Below are 19,950 nucleotides of genomic sequence, written 5' to 3' on the forward strand. Positions count from 1 at the left end.
AGGGTGGTAACCAAGAGGGAGGTGTGTTTAGGGGATAGGGAGGTAACCATGAGGGAGGTGTGGTTAGGGGATAGGGAGGTAAGCATGAGGGAGGTGTGTTTAGGGGATAGGGTGGTAACCAAGAGGGAGGTGTGTTTAGGGGATAGGGAGGTAAGCATGAGGGAGGTGTGTTTAGGGAATACGGAGGTGAGCATGAGGGAGGTGTGTTTAGGGGATAGGGCGGTAAGCATGGAGGTGTGTTTAGGGTATAGGGTGGTAACCATGAGGGAGGTGTGTTTAGGGGATAGGGAGGTAAGCATGGAGGTGTGTTTAGGGTATAGGGAGGTAACCATGAGGGAGGTGTGTTTAGGGGATAGGGAGGTGAGCATGAGGGAGGTGTGTCTAGGGGATAGGGAGGTGAGCATGAGGGAGGTGTGTCTAGGGGATAGGGAGGTGAGCATGAGGGAGGTGTGTCTAGGGGATAGGGAGGTGAGCATGAGGGAGGTGTGTTTTGGGAATAGGGAGGTAACCATGAGGGAGGTGTGTTTAGGGGATAGGGAGGTAACCATGAGGGAGGTATGTTTAGGGGATAGGGAGGTAACCATGAGGGAGGTGTGTTTAGAGGACAGAGAGGTAAGCATGGAGGTGTGTTTAGGGGATATGGTGGTAACCATGAGGGAGGTGTGTTTAGGGGATAGGGAGGTGAGCATGAGGGAGGTGTGTTTAGGGGATAGGGAGGTAACCATGAGGGAGGTGTGTGAGAGTGTATTAATATGGGTTAATGGAAGAGATGTTTGGGATCTGGGACAGTGGAAACCTAGATGACTCTGATATTCATATGCAGTAAGCAGATATGGGATGAGCAACAGGGATAGTAGTAGGGTATGTAAGAGTATTTTTTGTAATGGCATGACAGATGAAAGAGGCCTGAACTTAGACAAAGAAAGGTAGAGTTAGGGGAGAAGTGGTATTAAGATGAGGGTGGTTCTATAGTGTGAGAAGTTGTTGCTGAGTGGTTAAAAAGGAGTGGGGTGTGGTCTTGTACTAATAAATGTAGCAATGCTGTGGCCAGGTGGTATTTGGGGGCAGGATGGGTTGCGAAGCAAGCCCGAACCAAATCACAAGGCCATTGTATTCGGAGGATGCAGGTAAGTATATTCTGAAGTATGCTTTTTGTTATAGTATATGGATGGGGTAAATACCAGCGAAAACCTTAATTTTGTAGGGGTAAGGAGTCATATGCAGTCACTATATTGTTAAAAAAAATAGCGACTGTTTGCAGCCCAATTTTGGGTGAGTATAGCTAATTAGGGCAGTTTGTACCTTCTAAGGGGTTTGGGGGCTTATTTGCCAGTGCGAGGACCCAGTGACTCAATTTACAAAGATATAAAGTAAAGAAAAAGTAGGCAGTTAACCTTTTTTTTTAAAGGTTTAGGTCTGGGTGAATCAAGCATTCCGGTAGATGGCAGGCTGGTTTGTTGATCCCTTAACACAGGGAGCTTTACTGAGCTAGTGGCAGGGGGCAGAACCTAAAAGGATATTTCAAGTAAGTATCTTTTGCCATTTCAGTTAGCTAACAAGTACCACAAGTCATCTGAATTGAGAAGTCAAACAGATTGCACTTTACAGATTTCAAGCACATTAAATAACTCAGAAATCAATTGTTTTGCACATTCTAAAGTTTAAGCACGTACAGATCTTCAGAATTCAAACACATAGCATATTACAGCATTCAAGCACACACAGTACTAATCCAAGTCCGGATATACACTTTAACATTTTCTACGATGCTTTGTGGCTCATGCTTCCAGCATTTTTCAGCTACTTCAATATTATAATGATGTTCTTCATGTTTCACTGTTGCAGTCATTACATTTGGGTTATCTGCTTGCAGGTAGCTCTCAGTTGGCCTGATTAACAAAGTCTTGGGTCCTGCGTCGGTTGCTGTCTCTTCTTCCATGATGTCAGGTTGTCAGGGGTATAAAACATGCAGCCGACGTCATTACATCAGTCTTTCTTGCCGTGCGGTGCCCAAAGCAGAAGCAGTTCACAAGTGCCAGTCGGCCGACTCCTGAAATTCTCGTTTTCGAGTTTCAGAACCGAAGTCTTCAACTAAAAGCTAAGTACTCCGTTGGGGAAACTTTTTCTTGCTCTAAACCGATGTCAGTAAAAGTAAATAATTGCATTTCTTTCATTCATACTGTATTCCTTGCCTAGGCACTGACCAAGACGTACCTCACTGTCAGTTTTGTGCCTTATTTAAACCACGAACTATCCGTCATCGGTATATTTGCATTTCTAAATTTTTTGGGGCTCGGTTCAATTATCTTGAGATGTCTTCAGTAAGCCATCCGACTACCGACATTCCGAAGAAACGCTAAGATAAAGACAGAGACAGGCTGCCCAGTTCGCCGGTACTCAGTGAGACGCTTTTGCATCCCCTGATACCCACTACTTCAGATTTGCAGGCCTCTACTGAGACCCATTCGGAGTCCGGTATGCCTTGAGATGCTTCAACTGTGGAACCTGCGGATGTCTCTACCTTGGATGGGTCCGAAGCCACTGTACAAGCATTGGCTTCTGAGGGTGTATTCAGGCCTACTGACTTGCACATTAAACTGGCGCTATCTTCTTCTTCAAGGTCTAAAACTCTAACCATGCCTAGAAAACTGATGCCCAGACCGCATGGTCAGGCCTCTATGCCTAAAGAACAAAGGATAAGAATGACTGAAGACCTTATTACTTTAATCAGGGGAAGCCAACCTTCCCCCTCTAAGAGACCTAGGAAAGCCAACCTTCCCCCTCTAAGAGACCTAGGACTGAGTTTGATTATGATACTTCTGACCAGGATTCTGAAATTTCTGTTTCCTCTGATGACCAGGATTTACCCTTATCTACCTATGAGGATTCTGATGCAGAGGACTCTATTCTCTCTGCTTCCCCCCAGAGGATTTCTCTTTTGGTGAAACCTTGCATACTCTCAGGGAGCTTTTTTGTTGGGAATTTCAGGATTTCTCTGATTCTAAAAAGAGGCTTAGGGATTTCTTACTCCTGCCCCTTAGCCATACCTCCTGTACTGGACATTGTTGATGATGCCTTTTCGGAATCTAGCATGGCCCATGACTCTTTACCTCCTGCTTCCAGAAAACCTGATAGATATTACAGGGTTCCTGACTCTCACAAGTTCCTTTTTGAAAATGCTACTGCGGATCCTGAAATCATTTCACAGGGACGCAAGGGCATTAAAGCTACTACTGCCAAAAATCCTACAACCTCTGATAGAGACTCCAAGGCGGGGGTAAGAAGGTATACATTTCTGCAACTTTGGCCATTAGGGCCTTGAATTGCCAGTTTCTTATGTTAAAGTATCAGCTGCATATTGGATTGCTTAAACAGAAAATGATGTTGACTCCTGATTGTGCTGAAAATAAGATTTTACAGGATTTTATGCATTCTGCTGAACAAGTTGGTAAACATACATTGCAGTGTGGTTTTGAGTCACTAGAGGCATCTTGCAGGGCTGCAGTAACTGGGTCTGTACTTAGAAGGCATGCTTGGCTTAAGGAGCAATCCTTGCCAGATCATGTTAAAGCAAAATTACTGGATGCTCCCTTAAAGCAGGGCCACATGTTTGGCAACAAGGCAGAAGAAGTTCTTAAAAAGATGGAGGAAAATGCTAAATCTATGCAAACTGTTAAAGTACAACCTCCAAGATTTAGTAGGCATTGACCTTCTAAGAATTGTTTTTTTCCTGCCTCTTCCAGACCTTCTCAGTCCAAACCCAGATCCAGCAGAGCACCCAGGCTTCAGTCCCAGGGGATGCACAGGACTAAGCAGTTGGGGGCCCCCACTTCCAAATTTAGGAGTAATAAAACTCCCCCCCCTATGGTAAACTGTCTCAATGACTTCTTTTTAAAACTTCCAAGCACTTCTCATCTGACTGCCCTTTGGGGGGAAAGATTGCACTTCATGCAAAGAACTGGGGACTCATTACCCAGGACAAATGGGTTTTAATTATAGTGTCCCAAGGATACAGATTTCAATTCCACATGTCACCAACTCCAAACAGTTGGCCGGATCTACCTCCAAAGCAGTGGGCAGAGGCCCAAAAGCAAGTACTCTCTCTCTTAAGCATATAGGGGCTATTCAGTTGGTACCAGAAGAGAAAAAGAGACAAGGTTTCTACTTGAGATTTTTCCTGGTACCCAGAAAAGACATTTATAGCATCCTATCCTGGACCTGCATACTCTAAACACCTTTTTGGTGATTCCAAAATTCAAGATGCTGACTCTTCGCCAGTTGCTTCCTATGCTAAGCAAAGATGCCTGGTTTTCAGCACTAAATTTAAAGGAACCATACCTGCACATCCCAATCGGGGAATCTTGCAGAAGATACCTATGCTTCAAAGCAGGCTACACGCACTATCAGTTCTCCGCACTGCCCTTTGGCTTATGTACTGTACCCAGGGTATTCACAAAGTGCCTGGCTCCAGTCATTGCATTTTGCAGGCAAAGAAATATTTAAATATGCCAATACCTGGACGATTGCCTAATTCGGGCAGAAAACCAGGACATACTTTTGAATCATCTGATTTTTGTACAGAGGGTGCTAACTTGTTTGGAGTAGACCATAAACGAAAATAAATCACAACTGGTACCCTGTCAACAAATTATATTCCTGGGAGCAAGCTTGACTACAACTTCCCAGATGGCTTTCCTCACGCCAGAGAAACAATTTCACTTGACAACCTACTTCAAACAAGTGGTCACAAAACCCCTGCTGTCTGCAAGGCAAATACTACAAGCCTTGGCGTTCATGGCCTCCTGCATTCTTCTAATTCCATATGCAAGACTGCATATGACGAAACTCCAGTGGTATCTAAAAAGCCTCTGGTGTGACCATTCTCAGGACCTGGAAACAATGATTTCTGTCATTCCTTGTCTACGCCTAGAGCTCCTTTGGTGGGCAGAGGCCTGCCACCAAAACAAGGGACTACCATTCACACTACCCCCTGCCCCCAAACCCTAACGACAGACACATCAGACTATGCATGGGGGGGCGCACCTGGCAGGGAAGTGCATTCAGGGCAAATAGAACCCAATTCAAATGCACCTTCACATCAATCATAAAGAAATGTTAGCTGTACAGAATGCTCTGACAGCTTTCAAACCACATTCTTCCAGGACAATTAATGGTAAAGATGGACAACACCACTGTTATGTGGTACATAAACAAGCAGGGGGGTACACATTCTTACCCCCCTCTACAGACTAGCCATGGCATTGTAGAACACAGCCTTGAGCTACCAAGTACATCTACAAGCTCAATTCCTGCCAGGAAAACTAAATACACTGGCAGATGGACTAAGCAGAACCCTCATGGACACACACGACTGGAAACTGGAACCAAGGATTTTCAACATGTCGACAAGCAAATGGGGGAGCCCAGATATAGACCTGTTTGCCTCCCCCCAGAACTATCGATTGGAAAAATGTTGTGCAAGGACTCCCCACAGACAAGCTTGGAAAGTGTATGCTCTGTCCTTCAGCTGGAAAAACCTATCAGATCTGAAGTAGGAGATTCATTTGTCTGCAACCTGTGGGTTATGGATCCGATATCGGATCCGAACCAGCATGGTTTATCCAGCTATGGATCCGAGCTCCTAGCTCCTCCCCTCACCCATAACGCCCTGCTCTCCCTACATGACCCCAGATCTAGTTTGCCGCGCTGGTAACCAGGTCTTGGATTCTGAGCTCTTCAGCTAAGTGATTTTTTCTCCTTAAAGAAAGCGTTATTTTGAGTATTTGTGGTGATATTTGAGTGATTGTGTTAGGTTCCCCTTTATAATTTGATACTTTTAGCTTAAAATTTTTTCATTTTAAAAACTTTTAGTTTCTACCCTCCCCTCGCTGGTCAGAGTTTCTGTGTGAGTGTTTTGTGTGGGGCCTTGTGTGTGTACTAGTTTAGTACTAGTCTCTGTCTTTTGTTTTTTTCTGTTAAAAAAAAAAAAAAAAAAAAAAGACTTTATTATGTCAGAAGCCCCTAAGGCAATATTCTCCAAGTGCTCCGAGTGTGGCCATAAGCTATCCCCTGCTGATGGCCACACTCGGTGTGTTCGATGCCTTGGGGTTGGACACCTCACTTCTGGATGTTCCATTTGTGCAGGGTTCAACCCCAGGGCATTGAAGGAGCGGAGGTCGAAGCTGGTCCTGGCGGGACTTCTCCCCCCGGACTCGGCTTTGGCTCCCGCTCCTGTGGTGGGTACCGTGGCCTCGGTTCCCTCCTCGCCTGCTCCCCCTCCTCCACCTGAGACTCAACCTCCTGCTGCTGGGTTGGAGGAGAGAGAGGCAAGAAAAAAGGACCGGAGAGACAAGCACCACAAGCGGCGGGCCGAGTCCTCCGTTTCGGCCCCGCCAGCTAAGCGGGCTTCTCCTCCGGCCTCCTTGGCTACTGGCTCCCCCCCCCCCCCTCGGCTCCGGTCTGCTTTTCACCGGGGCCTGAGGAGGAGGAGACCCGATCTCCGTCGAGGCTATCGAGGAGGCACTCAAGGCCTACCTCGGTAGCCTCTTCAAGATCCACGTATAGCCTTTCTGACGCCGATCTGGACCGGATGATGAGAAGGTTCATCCAGGCCCAGATGCAGATGGGAGTACTCTTGCCTCCCCCCCCCCCCCTCTGGGGGGGAGCTCAACCCCATTTTTCAAGCCTATAGTTCCTTCTCCGACCCGCTACCCAGGTTCGGAGCATTCGGAGCCTGGCAGCTTCGGAGCCGGGGGTGGATCGGTGCCAATAGTACTAGGTACTTCGGATCCGACCCTGCCTCGAGTGCTTCGGATCCGACCTCTCAGAGCCTGGCTCTGAGCTTCAGATCCGGGGGACTCAGTGTGCCTTCGGCGCCGTCTGTGTCGGAGCGCACTGGTCCCTCGGATCCAAGTGTCTCGAGGCCGGCTCCGATCCATTCTTCGGATCCGAGGGGGAGCCGACTTTCGGATCCTTTGGTCGGGGCTGGCTCCCCCTCGGCTTTTGATGTAGTGGAGAGGGCTCTGTTGAGGGCTTCCGGACCCCCGGCACTTGCTTCGGCTCCGTCCCATGCTCCATCTGCACTGGGTCAGGCTTCCACCATCCAGCCACTGGGACAGCCCGCTTCAGTGCCCCAAGCTGTTCCTTTGGAACAAGACATTGCTTGCGAGGGCTCCTCGGACAGCCCCCCGAGGAAGCCCCTCAGCATGCAAAAGGAGGCACATAGACTCCCCCGAGTCTTTAACTGAAGACACAGATTTGGAGGAAGGGGAAGGCTCCCCAAGATCACCCCCCGAGGATGTCTCCTTTGGAGACATCATGGAAATGCTTCGCATAAGGGGGGGGGTGGTCTGCCCCCAAGTCTTCCTCGGACGAGTCCATGTTCTTGGAGGCATTCGAAGCGGGCCCGTCTACCTCTTGGGTGTCCCCTCCTGCCGACCCCCTGGTGGACCTCATTACCACCAGGGCGTGGAAGGAACCGGACACCGTGGAGCCAATCCCCAAAAGGCCAGACCATATCCTTAGCCCCCCTGCAGACCGTGCCCACTGGAGTAAGGGGCCCCCTGTAGATGCCATGTTGATGGCAGCAGCCACCAAGAGGGAACTCGCTCAGGAGAGTCCCTCAGTCCACCCTCCGAGCAAGGAGTCATGGATGATGGACCGCTTGGGGAAGCGAATGTTTAGTTCTGCGACCTTCTCAGTGAGGGCGCTCAACTACTTGGCACATGTGATCAGGATGCAGCGCGATCTTATTAAGGAATACGCTGCATCCCCCCCTGAGTCCATGTCGGAGGAGGACAAACTTTTGCACTCCACCCGTATGGCCACTCTTTGATCCGTGACGAATACCTCTATGCAGTTGCTGTCCCATGCTACTGAGGGAGCCGCTAGAGCTGCAGGAGTAGGCCTAGTCACGAGACCCCAGGCCTGGCTCCGCCATTGCGATTTCACGGAGCCCTTCAAGGCGTCCTTCATGAACGCCACCTTCAATGGTTCTGCCCTTTTTGGCAAGACGGTTCGCGACACCTTGACCCAGAGCGAAAAGGACGGGAAGATGCTATCTGCCGTCGGAATCCGCTTCTCTGTGCCCCAGAGGTCCTACTCTAGGAACCAAAAGGGCCAGAAGAAGATTTGGTTCCGGACGTCGCAGCAATCCCAATCCGCTCCGGACAACCAGTCCTTCCATGGCAGAGGAGGACAGGGAGGACGCCGCCCCAGGGGCAGAGGGGCTCCCAGGAACTTCGGGTCCAGAGAACCTTTCTCTGAACGGCCCGCGCAGCAGCCCTGAAGGGTTGCCCGACTGCTCCACTCTGGAGGCAGTCGGGGGACGTTTTTCAGAGCACCTAGTGGCATGGGAGTCCATAACATCAGACCGCTGGGTCCTCCGCATTATATCCAGAGGATACAAGATCCCCTTTCATCATATGCCAAAATTCAAATCCCTCCCCGACGTTCCACCCGGTCAGTGGGAGGCCGCTTCAGCAGAAATTGGCCATCTGCTGGAGAAAAGAGCCATCCAGCCCATCCCCCTAGACCAGATCGGATCAGGGTTCTACTCCAGGTTCTTTTTAGTGCCAAAGAAGACGGGGGACCTAAGACCAATTTTAGACCTGTCCCTGTTAAACTTGGCAGTTCCCAAGGAGAAGTTCCGGATGGTCACCTTGCAATCCATCCTCCCCCTTCTGGTAGAGAATCACTGGATGTGCTCTATAGACCTCAAGGATGCGTACTATCACATACTAATGGACAGACGTTCCAGGAGGTTTCTTCACTTCCGGCTGGGAGCCAGTCACTACCAGTTCAGGGTCCTTCCCTTTGGTCTCACCACAGCCCCCAGGGTGTTCACCAAAGTATTAGCAGTGGTTGCGGCCCACCTGAAGCTTCAGGGGGTGCAGGTCTTCCCATACCTGGATGACTGGCTCCTTACCACCCCAACAAGGCATCTACTATCATTGGCTCTTTTCTTCATCTAGTTCCCCGCTTTGGCATCACGATAAATTTAGCAAAATCCAACCTGGCCCCTACTCAGTTGATAGATTTTATAGATGCCAGGTTAGACACGAGGGAGTTAAAAGCCTTCCTCACAGCCGACAGAATTCAGAATTTGCTACTCCAGGTGCGGGCCATCCTCCACTCCAGCTCTGTACCGGCGGAATTGGTTCTGAGGGCTCTAGGGTCCATGGCGGCAGCAATATCTCTTCTTCCTCTCGCCAGGTTCAATATGCGGATCCTTCAGTGGACACTTCAAGTTCAGTGGTCTTACCTTGCTCTACCTCTGCATCATCCCATTGCGATCAGCAAGGCTTGCAAGCGGTCCCTCTTGTGGTGGCTCCACTCACAGGATCTCCACGGAGGCCGCCCCTTTTGTGCTTCTCCCCCTCTTACCACGGTGACCACAGACGCCTCCCGCCTCGGGTGGGCATTTTGCAGGCAGGACGGTCCAAGGCACGTGGAACGACTCAGAGACCTCCCTGCATATCAGTGTTCTAGAGATGAGAGCAGTGCTCTTGGCGTTGAGCACTTCAGGCCTTTCTTCCCCTGGGAACAATTGCGATTCAGTCAGACAACATGTCGGTGGTCTGGTACATCAACAAACAGGGGGGAACCAGGTCTTATCCTTTGTCGAGAAGCCATGAGAGTGTGGGAATGGGCGATCTCCACCAACCGCTTTCTCATCGCAACGCATATTCCGGGTCGGTCCAACATCCTGGCGGACAAGCTCAGTCGCACCATTCTCTCCCCGTACGAGTGGTCTCTCAATCCTCAAGTAGCAAAACGTATCTTCGCACGGTGGGGAACTCCTTGTTGCGATCTTTTTGCGTCTCCCTTAAACACCAAGTGCGACAGTTGTTTCGCTCTAATCCCTCCTCCAGGGGATACCCTGAGAGACGCTCTGGTGCATGCTTGGCCTCCCGGTCTTCTTTATGCTTACCCCCCTTTGCCTCTGATGCTCCAAGTTCTTCAGAAAGCCTCTCGGTTGGGGTGCAGAATGATCCTCATTGCCCCATTCTGGCCTCGACAGATCTGGTTTCCTTTCCTAAGGTCTCACTCGGTGAATCCACCTTGGATTCTAGATCCCATTCCGGATCTGTTATCGCATCCATCGAACCTATCACCTCCGAATCTGGACAACCTGAAGCTAACTGCTTGGCTGCTCCAGTTCCACTCCTAATTAGGACTCCCGGTATCTCGTCTCCCGTTAAGGCCATCTTGGTAGCTGCTCATAAACCATCTACCAGGAAAGTTTACCGCAGTAAATGGAAACGATTCTCCATTTGGGCGGAGCGGCAAGGTCTAGATCCCTTCACGGTTCCCCTTCCTCTGGTGCTAGACTTCCTAACCACTCTCTTTAATGATGGAGCCAGTAGATGTTCTTCGTGTTTCACTGTTGCAGTCATAACTGTAGGGTGCTCCTGCCGGCAGGCAGCCCAAGGTCGGCCAGAATCCCAAAGTCTGGGTCCGGCGTCGGCTGTATAAGCTAGTATCCTGACGTCAGTACGCCTTGGTACATAGCCGTCAGCCGACGCCATCTTCTCCAGTCTTTCTTGCCGTGCAGTGGAAAGCAGCTTGCAAAACGTTGGTTGGCGATTTTCGAACAGCGTATTTGATTGTTGTCGGTCCGAAGTTCTTACTTCTCTTATCAAAGCTAAGTATCCCGTTGGGGAATCTTTTTCTTGTTCCTCCGATGTCAGAAAAAGTTAATAATTGTATAGCGTGTGGGAAACAAATACCTCATAAAGATTTCCACTCTTACTGTCTACCTTGCTTAGGCCCTGACCACGACGTTTCTTGTTGTCGGTTCTGTGCCAGGTTCAACTCTCGTACTATCAAACGCAGGTACGATTGGGCTTTAAATTATTTTGGCAGACGCTTCAATTATAGAATGTCGTCGGACGCTACCGGAGTTCAAAAGAAGCGCAAAGACAAGGACAGGCCTCCGAGGTCCAAACAGGACTCGCAACTGGAGCCAGCGTCCGTTCGGCTGTCGCCAGTGAGGCGCTTTGCAGCCCCTGTCGTCCGCCACTTCTGAACCGATGGCCGATACGGACTCCCATGGGGAGCCATCAAGGCCCACTATTTTAACTGCTGCAGGACCTTCGGACGCTCCTTCAGATGGGTCCGGAACCGCTGTGCAGGTACCGGCTTCTGAGGGGGTTTTCAGGCCTACTCACATCACTATTTCAAAGGCAAAGACAAAGACTCCTTCTAAGTCTAAAGTTCCAGCTCAAGCTGCTTCTGAATCCACTCCCAAGACACAAAACAATTATTGAGGATGGCTGAAGATTTGCTTACAATGATTAGGGGTTCTCACCCCCCTCCTGAGAAAAGGCCTCGACAGGATGTTACTCTGGATTCCTCTGACCAGGCTTCTGTATCTTCTGTTTCTTCCTCTGATCAGGACTATTCCTTCCCCCCTTATGAGGATTCGGATGCTGAGGATTCTTTGCACTCGGCCTCCGCCTGAGGATTTTTCTTTTGGGAAACCCTGCATGAGATGAGGGAACATTTTCATTGGGAAGGACAGGAATATTCTGCCTCCAAAAAGAGGCTTAGAGAATTTCTTCTTCTTCCTCAGCATAGGCCTTTAGCTATCCCTCCTGTCTTGGACATTGTAGATGATGCTTTTCTGAGGCTAATTTGAATCCTGATTCCATGCCTCCTGCTCCTTCTAAGCCTGATAGATTTTATAGGGTTCCTGACTCTCATTTATTTTATTTAAAACCCTTCTGCAGATCCTGAAACTATTTCTCAGGGCTCTAAGGCTGCTAAGGTTGCTACTTCTAAAAATCCTATTCCTCTGAGAAGGATTCTCGTGCTTTAGACAGGTGGGGAAAAAGGTATATACTTCTGCTACCCTGTCTGTAAGGGCTTTAAATTGCCAGTTTCATATGTTTAAATATCAGCAATTTCTTTTGTCTGTTTTAAAGCAAAAGCTTGCTTCCCTTCCTGCTTGTGCAGAGGATAAGGAACTTCAGGATGTTTTGCATGCTACTGAACAGGTTAACAAGCATAGCTTACATTGTGGTTTTGATGCTTTGGATGCTTCTTGCAGGGCTGCTGCCTCTGGTACTGTGATTAGGAGACATGCCTGGCTTGAACAAAGTTTACCTGAACAGGTTAAGGCTAAGTTATTAGATGCCCCTGTTCAACAAGATGTTCTTTTTGGTTCCAAGGCTGAGGAAGTTATTAAAAAGATGGAAGAAAAGGCAAAGTCCATGCAGACTGTAAAAGATTTCTTGCAAGTTCAGCCTCCTAGATTTTCCAGGAATTGGCCCTCTAAAAATTGGTCCTTTCCCACGTCTGACAGGCCTCAAAGCGGAAGATACAGACGCTCCAGAGGTCGTGGTCAAGGCCAGACCTCATACAGATCTAGACAATGGACTGCTTCTTCACCTAGAAGGGGAGAAGACAGATCCCAATCTCAAAGAAAGCAAACTCAATGACTCTCTCGGTTGGGCTTCAGGACCCCTACACCTGGACGCCCCTCTCGGAGGAAAACTGTCTCTTTTTTACAGAAAAGACTCATATTACCCAGGACAAATGGGTGTTGGACGTGATTTTAAAAGGTTACAAGTTCCACTTTCACACTTTGCCAAGGACTCACGGTTGGCCAGATCTGCCAAAACTTCAATGGTCAGAGGCCTTAACTCAAGTGGATGCTCTTCTGGCCATGAGAGCCATAGAGCCTGTTCCACTCTCGGAAATGGGAAAAGGGTTTTATTCAAGGCTGTTTCTGGTCCCCAGAAAACTAAACTCATGGAGACCTATTCTGGACCTTTCTGTGTTAAACACCTTTTTGGAAATTCCAAAGTTCAAGATGCTTACTCTGCAACAGCTAATTCCAATGCTCTCTCAGGACGCCTGGATGGTGACATTGGACTTAAAGGAAGCCTATTTGCATATCCCTATCAGACAAGAACGCAGGAAATTCCTCAGGTTCAAGGCAGGTTCGAGGCACTTTCAATTCTCTGTTCTGCCCTTTGGTTTATCTACTGCCCAGAGTCTTCACCAAGTGCCTGGCACCAGTAGTGGCTTACTGCAGACTTCAGGGGATCCAGATTTACCCCTATTTGGACGACTGCCTTATTCAGGCAGACAGCAAAGATCTTCTGCTTCAACACCTGGACTTTGTTCAACGTCTTCTCCTACTACTGGGATTCTCAGTGAACATAAAAAAGTCACATTTGATCCCTTCTCAACAAATGGTTTTCTTGGGAGCCCTCTTAAATACAACCTTACAAAGGGCCTACGTCACTCCAGAAAAACAAACTCAGCTGGCTTCTACTTTCAACACCTTGGCAACTCTATCTCAGCTCACTGCAAGGAAATTCCTGCAGGCTCTGGGCTACATGGCTTCCTGCATTCTGTTGATTCCAAACGCAAGGCTTCACATGAGAAAGCTTCAATGGTATCTGAAAAGTGTATGGTCACAGCATTACCACAATCTGGATATTCTGATTCCTCTGATCCCCTGCCTCCAGAAGGAGTTCCTCTGGTGGTCCAGGGCATGCACTTTAAACGAAGGAAAACCTTTTTGTCTCCCTCAACCTGCTCAAATCCTAACCACGGACGCCTCGGATTATGCTTGGGGAGCACACTTTCTAGACAATTGCCAGCAGGGAACCTGGACAAAGGACCATCTTCACTGGCACATCAATCTGAAGGAAATGTTGGCAGTTCAAAATGCCCTTTAGCCTTCAAAACCTTTACAACCAGGGCCTCTGCTAATTGACAGACAACACCACGGTCATGTGGTACATCAACAAGCAGGGGGGTTCTCATTCATACCCCCTTTGCAGACTAGCTATGGGTTTGTGGGACACAGCTCTAAATTTGAATCTCTGCATCTCCAGGCTCAATTCATTCCAGGGAAACAGAATCTCTTAGCAGACAGCCTGAGCAGAAACATTTCAGATCCTCACGAATGGATGCTAGACACCAACTTGTTCAACAGGATTACTGCAGTTTGGGGATGTCCCCAGATAGATCTGTTTGCAACCCATCTCAATCATCAGCTGCCTCGCTTTTGCACCAGGTCCTTCCACAAAACAGCATGGAGAGTGGATGCCCTGTCCTTCAGCTGGAGAAGTCTTTCAGCATATGCCTTCTCTCCTCTTCCTCTACTGCCTCGGGTACTACTGAAGATAAAACAGGACAAGCCCAAGTTTCTCATCTTGATTGCTCCAAATTGGCCTCGACAGTTTTGGTATCCAACCTTAAAGCTCCTGTTCTCGGGGCCTCCTTGGATTCTCCCACTGAACCCTTCGCTTCTGTCCCAGCATCAGGGTCAGTTACTACATTCAATCTCAAGACCCTTTGCCTGGCAGCTTGGCTCTTCAAAGGAATTTGATTTCCTCTAGTCTTCCCAAACAAGTTTTGGATGTTCTTTTGGAAGCTAGACGGCCTAGCACTAGGAAATCCTATGCCTCTAAATGGAAGAGGTTTTCTATTTGGATGCAGGACCGAGGCTCTGATCCTCAGGTTCCTGATCTCTCCTCTATTTTGCTTTACCTTTCGGAACTTTTATCTAAAGGACTTTCCTTTTCTTCCATTAAGATTCATGCTTCCGCTATCTCTGCGCATTTCAGTTCTGATCCTTCTGTTTTTTCACATCCTTTGGTGAAGCAGTTCTTGAGAGGGGCTAAAAATTTGCGGCCTCCAAGGACCCCTCCTGTCCCTGCCTGGGATCTTAATTATGTTTTAGAAAAACTTACTTTGCCTCCTTTTGAGCCTGCTGCATCTTCAGATATTAAGTTTCTATCCTGGAAGACTGTTCTTTTGTTAGCATTGACCTCTGCTAGAAGGGTCTCAGAGTTGCAAGCTCTCATGGCTGTGGAACCATACCTTATTTTCCATCAGGACAGAGTATCCTTGAGGACCAATCCTACTTTCATGCCTAAGGTGATTTCAAAAGTGGCTTTAAACCAGACAATTCACCTTCCTACTTTCTTTCCAAATCCTCAAAATAAAGGGGAAAGGATTTTGCATTCATTGGATGTACACAGACAGTTACGATTTTACTTGGACAAGACTAAAGATTTCAGAAAGTCTAACCAATTGTTTGTTTCCTTTGCCTCCAGTTCTCTTGGAAAACCTATTTCTAAACAAACTATTTCCAAATGGATTGCTTATGGAATCAGATTTTGTTACACTCATCATGGGAAACAGTTTCCAGGGACCATTAGAAGTCATTCTACTAGAGCAGCTGCTACTTCTACAGCTTTCCTCAGAGGAGTCCCTACCAAGGATATCTTGGAAGCTGCCACTTGGAGTTCTGTGCATACTTTTTCCAAGCACTACAATCTCCCTTGTTTTCTAAGTCTAGGGCAGGCTTTGCCTCTGCTGTCTTGCAGGGTATTCTTGCCTCCCTTCTTCTATCTAAAGCCTCCTCCCCTTCTACACTGCTTTGGGATTCCACCTACAGTTATGACTGCAACAGTGAAACACGAAGAACATAGTACAGTTGTGTACACCTACCATAAATGTAGATGTTCGAGTGTCTTCACTGTTGCAGTCGTTCCTCCCTCCTATCCCTCTTTTTCTCTTATTTGTGGTGTATTTGTGTTTCCTTGTTGGATTCATTTTTGATTTGTTGGGGATTTCTGACATCTAGGGCAAGAAAGGCTGGAGAAGATGGCGTCGGCTGACGGCTATGTACCAAGGCGTACTGACGTCAGGATACTAGCTTATACAGCCGACGCCGGACCCAGACTTTGGGATTCTGGCCGACCTTGGGCTGCCTGCCGGCAGGAGCACCCTACAGTTATGACTGCAACAGTGAAGACACTCGAACATCTACATTTATGGTAGGTGTACACAACTGTACTTTCCACGGTCAAAGTGCAGCTTGCGGCCATTTCTCACTATCATGTTGGTCATGACTCTGGACCACTTATGTCTGCCAAATTGTGTAAAATCTTCCTTAAAGGCACCTTTCTCCTTAGGCCCCCTGTCAAGCAAGCGGTTCCTCCTTGGGATCTGTCCTTAGTTCTTCAGGCCTTGACCGCTCCCCCATTCGAACCTGCGGCCACAGTAGATCTTAAATTTTTATCTCTCAAGACTGCTTTCTTAGTAGCCATTACTTCGGCCAAAAGAGTTTCGGAACTTCAAGCCTTATCTTCAAAGCCTCTTTATTTGGTCTTCTATCCGGACCGCGTATACCTCAGGACCAATCCCTCCTTTCTTCCTAAGGTAGCTTCAGAAGCAAACATTAATCAGTCCATTAACCTCCCTGTTTTCTTTCCTAAATATCAGAACAAGGGTGAATACAAGCTGCATTCTTTGGATGTTCACAGGCAGCTTTGTTTTTATCTTAACAGGACAGCTGGTCATAGGCAATCTGACCAGTTATTCATTTCCTTTGCCAAATTCAATCTGGGTAAGCCAATTTCCAAAGTCTCCTTGTCACGCTGGATTTCACAGTGTATTCTTCTAGCTTATCAAGCCTCTGGGAGGCCCGCACCGGAGGGAGTCCATGCCCATTCAACCCGGTCAGTTTCTACCTCAGCGGCCTTTAAGGCTAGGATTCCTCTGGATGACATTTGTTCAGCAGCCACTTGGGCTTCATCTCATACCTTTATTTCTCATTACAAGCTGGATATCACATCTAGAGGTAGAGCATCCTTTGGCTCAGTGCTCCGGAATATCCTTCCATGACTGCCGCCCAAGATTCAGGTAGCTGGGGACTCTGTCCCACAGGTTGCAGACAAATGAATCTCCTACTTCAGATTTTGAAGTTATGTACTTACCATAACGTTCCATCTGAGTAGGTGGATTCATTTGTCTGCAACCATCCCGCCCTCCTATCCCCCTGGCCTTGTCAGTTTCCTGCATATTAGGTGTTACCCTTTCCAGGGTATTTTGATTCTGGGCAAACTTGATCTGAGGTCATGTAAGGGAGAGCAGGGCATTATGGGTGAGGGGAGGAGCTAGGAGCTCGGATCCATAGCTGGATAAACCATGCCGGTTCGGATCCGATATCGGATCCATAACCCACAGGTTGCAGACAAATGAATCCACCTACTCAGATGGAACGTTATGGTAAGTACATAACTTCTAATTTATGCCTTTCCTCCTCTGCCTCTGCTCTCCAAAGTACTACTAAAGATCAAATAAGACAAACTAAGGATGTTTTTGATTGCACCAGCCTGGCCATGCCAGCACTGGTACCCCCTCCTGCGCAGTGTGTCACTGTTGGCCCCATGGCACCTGCATCAGACTCCTACCCTGCTGTCTCAGCAGAAGAACCAGATTCAGCACCCTCAGCTTCAAACACTAAACCTAGCAGCCTGGCTAATTACCTAATCTCTCCTTTACCATCCCTCAGTAAACCAGTGATGGATGTCATTTTAGAGGCAAGGAGGCCTAGTACTAGAAAATCTTATGCTGAAAAATGGAAAAGGTTCTGTGCCTGGAACCAATCTCAAGGGATGAGCACAGCAGTGCCCAGTTTACCTCAAATTTTACAATACTTAACTGAGATACTTCACAAGGGCCTGTCTTTTTTCTCAATACAAATTCACACCTCAGCCATTTCAGCTCATTATAACGCAGAACCTCCCCTCTTCTCTCTTCCACTGCTCAAGCAGTTCCTCAGAGGGGCCAAAAAATTTAAGACCACCCAGGAGAGCTCCAACTCCAGTCAGGGACCTTAACTTTGTATTGGAGAAACTCACCCTTCCTCCTTTCGAGCTAGCTGCTACTGCAGATTTAAATTTCCTTTCTTGGAAAACAGCTTCCCTTTTAGCCATCACTTCAGCAAGAAGGATATCTGAATTACAGGCCCTTATGGTAGTGGAGCCTTTCATCATCTTTCATGCGGACAGGATGTCCCTCAGGACCAATCCCTCTTTCATGCCAAAGGTGGTATCCAGTGTGGCTTTTAATCAGTCCATTCATTTGCCTACCTTCTTTCCTAATCCACAGACCAAAGGGAAATGGATACTGCACTCCTTAGATGTGCACAGACAACTTAGATTCTACTTGGACAGGTCTAAACCTCAAAGGAAATCTGAACAACTGCTGGTGGCATTTGCTGCAGGGACAGAGGGGAAGTCTATTTCAAAGCAAACTATCTCCAAATGGATAGGCCATTACATTCACATCTGCTATAAGCACCATGGAAAACCTATACCACAGGGGATCAGATCCCACTCACCCAGAGCTGCATCTACCTTTACAGCCTTTCTCAGAGGCGTACTTACCAGGGACATCCTAGAAGCTGCTACCTGGAGTTCTGTACGTACTTTCACCAAGCATTACCATTTGCCAATTTTCTCTAAATCCAGAGCTGGCTTTGCCACTGCAGTTTTGCAGGGCCTTATAGCTGGTCCTAATGCTATCTAAATTCCTCCTCCCATCCTTAGCTTTGGGAATCTACCCAAATGGAATGACTGCAACAGTGAAACATGAAGAACATAGTACAGTTGTGTACACTTACCATAAATGTAGATGTTCGAGTGTATTCACTGTTGCAGTCCTGGTTACCCTCCCTCCAGCCCCCTGACTTCGTTTGGCAATACCTCTTCTCTCCTTTTCAATGCTTAAAAGCTTTTTGGTGTATTTGCTTTTGTGTTTGAGATATAACCTTGTATATCTATAGATTTAATTGCTTCCCATTAGGGGTCACCTGACATCTGGGGCAAGAAAAACTGATGTAATGACGTCTGCTGCATGTTTTATACCCCTGACTACGTGACGTCACAGAAGAAGAGACAGCAACTGACACAGGACCCAAGACTTTGTTAATCAGGCCGACTGAGGGCTACCTGCAAGCAGATAACCCAAATGTAATGACTGCAACAGTGAATACACTCGAACATCTACATTTATGATAGGTGTACACAACTGTACTTTTGCACAATCCCAAGTGCAACAGTCTTGCCACATTATTATTCCTTTCAGTATACAGTCCTTCTGCCATTAGTGTATCACAACCAGCAACAAGGTGTGCAACTGTTTCCAATTCTGTTTTGCAAAGCCTACATTTCTCTGTTTCTCCCACATGCTCAGTTGACTTTGTAAACCAACATATACGTAGCCCACTATCTTGGGCCGCCAACATATTAACCTTTCGTTTTTTGGGTTGAATTTGCCTCTCCTTAACCATTCCTGCAGTCCTGATCAACATGAAGTTCTTTCAAGAGTTTGCTATACTAGCAAGTACATTTTTACATTTTCCACATTTCTTGCCTTCTCATCTGATCCTTCACCTTAAATTCTTTCTTTCTTTTTTTTTGGCACATTTCAGTTGCTGCCTGATTTTTACCTACTTCTGATTTGATTTTCATTCCCACTTGACACCGATATACTTCTGCTAGACTAACAAGGGAAGTAATCTTAGATTTATTCTCCTCATGTTTCAAAACTTTCACTATATTTGGGTCTTGTGAGATCATCAGTTATGTATGCAGTCCCACAATTGGAGAGCTATACATGTAATCAATTTCAAGTAGGCCCATACCTCCTGCAGAACAGGGAATATATAACCTTGGTATGCACTGCTTTTTATAAATCATTTGATGAGCATGAAGCGTCCTTCTTGTTTTCTTGGCTAATCTGTCCAACACCTTTTGGGACCAGTCAATCATTCCAAAACTGTAAGTTAAGACAGGAAAACAAATTGGTTTATAGCTTGAATTTTGTTCCCTAGATGTCAATGCTGTTTTTAGGATTAATTTAAGTCTTCTAAAATATTCCTTCCTGAGTTTTATTTGCATCTGTTTTATGTTTTACTGATGATCCTTCATCAATTCCCAAATATTTATACACTCCCTCTTGCTCAAGTTCTCTTTTATATCGCATTCTTGTCTCAAACTGATGTTTTCCTGATGCTGCAGCTTTCCTGCTTTAAAGGTTGCTTTTGCACATTTATCAAGACCAAATATTATTCTTATATCGTCTGAAAAAGTTTTGACTACTTGCAGTTGTGATTTCAGTTTCTCATCTGAT

General features: G+C 47.2%; 1 protein-coding gene across 1 annotated transcript in view; it reads left to right on the forward strand.

The window, feature by feature from the left end:
* Nucleotides 1–19,950, forward strand: part of LOC122798803 (zinc finger protein 84-like) — a 318,054-nt gene that overhangs the window by 103,509 nt on the left and 194,595 nt on the right. The gene's annotated exons all lie outside the window — the stretch shown is intronic.

This window comes from Protopterus annectens, chromosome 3.part1 (assembly GCF_019279795.1).
Source record: "Protopterus annectens isolate FY-2018-M chromosome 3.part1, PAN1.0, whole genome shotgun sequence".
NCBI lineage: Eukaryota > Metazoa > Chordata > Ceratodontiformes > Protopteridae > Protopterus > Protopterus annectens.